This window comes from Sciurus carolinensis, chromosome 7 (assembly GCF_902686445.1).
Source record: "Sciurus carolinensis chromosome 7, mSciCar1.2, whole genome shotgun sequence".
NCBI classification, from domain to species: domain Eukaryota; kingdom Metazoa; phylum Chordata; class Mammalia; order Rodentia; family Sciuridae; genus Sciurus; species Sciurus carolinensis.
In genome coordinates this window covers 121,125,559-121,128,806 of record NC_062219.1, presented here as the reverse complement: position 1 = coordinate 121,128,806, position 3,248 = coordinate 121,125,559, and the positions used below count along the sequence as shown (strand labels likewise).

The following is a 3,248-nucleotide window of genomic DNA, read 5'->3' as shown; positions in this document are numbered from 1 at the left end:
GTCGGTAGAGTGCTCGCCTTGCAAGCACAAGGCCCTGGGTTCAATCCCCAGCACTGCAAAAAAGAAAAAAAAAAAAAAAATTTAATTTAAAAGACAGGGTCTAAGTTGCTTAGGGCCTTGCTAAGTTGCTGAGGCTGACCTTGAACTTGCGATCTACTTTAGTCCTGAGTCCCTGGGATTACAGGTGTGCACCTCTCCCAACAGAGAACTCTTGTGTAGTCACATTGGAATTCCAGCCAGCCTGAAATTCTCCACCATCACATCCTGTGGAGACTCTTCGGAGGCGGCAGCAAACCATTCCCCACTAGTGAAGTATGTGACCACATCCTTGCATGTCCTCAAGAGTCACCCAAACCTGAAACACACACTTTCTGCTGCTGCCAGAGAAATAATCCCCGAGGGGCACAACCAGATTCTTCAGGGTAAAAGGGGGGCTCTGAGTTTGTGTTTATTATATAATGAACAAGAAGAGTTAGGGTAGGGGCAGGGGATATGGCTCAGTTGGTAGAGCGCTTGCCTCAGAAGCTCAAGGCCCTGGGTTCAATTCCCAGTACCACAAAAAAAAAAAAAAAAAAAAAAGAGGGAGCAAGAGGCCAGGAACCAGGTCTAGGATGGCATTCTCTAGACAGTCAGGCTGCCATGGACGGCGGATGGCACAAAAAGGGCAGGAGTAGAACCTTATTTGGATGGCAGCTCAAGATCTTGGGAAGGACAGCATAGGGAACCCAGGCTCAGCAGCCCCGGCTGCAGGTGTCAGGCCCAGGCCTCTGGTGTTCCTCTGCAGGTGAGGCAGATGCTAAGGGGCTAGGACTAGTAGAGGTGTGGGAGAGGGTTAGTTGAGTTAGATCAGGAAAAAGAAAAAAGGCAGGCCCCGGCCTTGTACCCTGACCAATTCCCAGTGACCAGAGAGGGGCCCCGTGCACAGAGCAGAGGGGGTGCTGGCAACCCTGCAGTTCTGAATTTGTACCTAGCCGGCTTCAGAAATCAAACTCTAGGGGTGATAATGTGCCCAATATTTCTCATGTGGGAGAACAATGGTCAACTTCACTCATAAATTTTAAATACTATCCACATATATGTTCTTTTTCTTCTTCTTGTTTTTTTTCTTTTTTTGGAGATTGAACCCAGGGCCTTGCACATGCTAAGCATATGCTCTACCACTGAGCTGCACCCTCAGGCCCTTAATTAACCACATTAACTTAGGCTGCTGAATAAGTAAGTAAGTAACTAACAGTATCACAAATGATTAATCCCTACTGTTCAAATAGGTTCTGGCATTATCCTTAGTGAAATGCCATAAGATAAAAAGAATAAAGTAAAGCTATATAGGGAGACATGGAGACATTTTCACAATGCAGTGTTACTATAAGTGGAAAAATAAGGTTCAATTGATTCTTTTTAAAATGTTATATTCAGCTGGGCATGGTGGTGCACTCCTGTAATCCCAGTAGTTTGGGAAGCTGAAGCAGGAGGATCTTAAGTTCAAAGCCAGCCTCAGCAACTTAGCGAGGCCCTGAGCAACTTAGTGAGTTTCAAAGTAAAAAAATAAAAAGGAATGGGGATGTAGATCAGTGATGGAAAAGTCCTGGTTCAATCCCCAGTATCACACACACAAAAAATTATGTTCATATATATAAAAAATATGGATAAATTTATTCTAAATTTGGAGGCATTCTTGTGTGTGTTTTGGGGGAAGGGATTGAATCCAAGTCCTTACACATGCTAGGCAAGCCCTCTACCACTGAGCTACACCCCACGCTTCAATCTTTGCATGTGCATGTGCGTGTGTGTGTGTGTGGTTTGGGTACCAGGGATTGAACCCCAGGGTGCTTAACCACTGAGCCATATCCTCAGTCCTTTTAAAAAATATTTAGAGACAAGGTCTCGCTAAGTTGCTTGGGGCCTCGCTAAGTTGCTGAGGCTCACATTGAACTCACAATCCTCCTACCGCAGCCTCCTGAGCCACTGGGATTATAGGTTTGTGATACCACGCCCAGCTGTGTGTATGTGTCTTACTGGTGAATGAAACCAGGGTCTCACACATTCTAAGCAAGTTCTCTACCATTGAGCTACACCCCCAGGCCTAAGTCTTTTCTTATTGTGGTAAGATATAGACACATACACACATACACACACACACACACACACACACACACACACACACAAATATGGTAACCAATTTTTAAGTGAAGTTTTGTAATATTAAGTACATATGCAACCACCATCACTACCCATCTCTAGAACTTTCTCATATTCTCAAACTGCAACTCTATACCCATTGAACAATAATTCCCTATATTAGTCTGTTTTCCTGTGCTATGACAATATACCCAAGGCTGGATACTTTATACAGAAAAGGGGTTGCTGTGCATGGTGAAGTACACCTGTAATCCCAGATATTCAGGAGACTGAGACAGAAGGATTGTAAGTATGAGGCCAGCTTGGGCAACATGGGTTGCTTCCACCTTTTTTCTCTGTGAATAATGTTGCTGTGAACATAGATGTATAAATCTGTTTGCGTCCTCACTTCCAGTTCCTTTGTGTATGTACCTCAGAGTAGAATTGCTATGTCTTGTGTGGTAATCCTGTGTTTACTTTTCTGAGAAATCACTGTACTGTTTTACATAGTGACTGCACCATTTACCTTCCTACCATAAAGTACAGTTTCCAATATCTTTACATCCTTACCAACATTATTTTAAACGAGTCATCCTAATGGGTGTGTACTGGTAGCTCACTGTAGTTTTGATTTGCATTTTCTAAGTAATGATATCGAGCATCTTTTCATGTGCTTATTAGCCACTCGTACCTTTGTTGGAAATATGACTATTCAAGTCCTTTGCTCACTTTTTAACCAGGTAGATTTTCCACTGTTTGTTGTTCAGTTTTAATAGGAATTCTATATATATTCTGGATATCTTTCAATTTTTAAAAACTTTCTCAGTTCTGTAATCCCAGCGACCAGGGAGGCTGAGACAGGAGGATCACAAGCTTGTGGCCAGCCTCAGCAACTTTGTGAGACCCTTTATTGAAATAAAATAAAAAGGGTTTGGCCGTAGATCAGTGGTAGAACACCTCTGGGAGAAATCCCCAGTAAAAAAACAAAAAAACTTTTCTGGGTTCAGGATGTAGCTCAGTGGTAGAGTGTGTACCTCGCCTGTGGTTTGATCCCCAGCACCAAAAACAACCACCACAACAAAATATGTTTCTTTTTCCTTTGGGTACCAGGGATTGATCCCAGGGTGCTG

The 3,248-nt window shown here is 43.2% G+C and overlaps 1 non-coding gene across 1 annotated transcript; it reads left to right on the top strand.

Moving 5' to 3' along the window:
* The first annotated feature begins 486 nt into the window (after positions 1-486).
* Positions 487-559, top strand: Trnal-cag (transfer RNA leucine (anticodon CAG)). Its single transcript has one exon. It is a non-coding gene; the product is annotated as a tRNA-Leu (tRNA).
* The last annotated feature ends 2,689 nt before the right edge of the window (positions 560-3,248 follow it).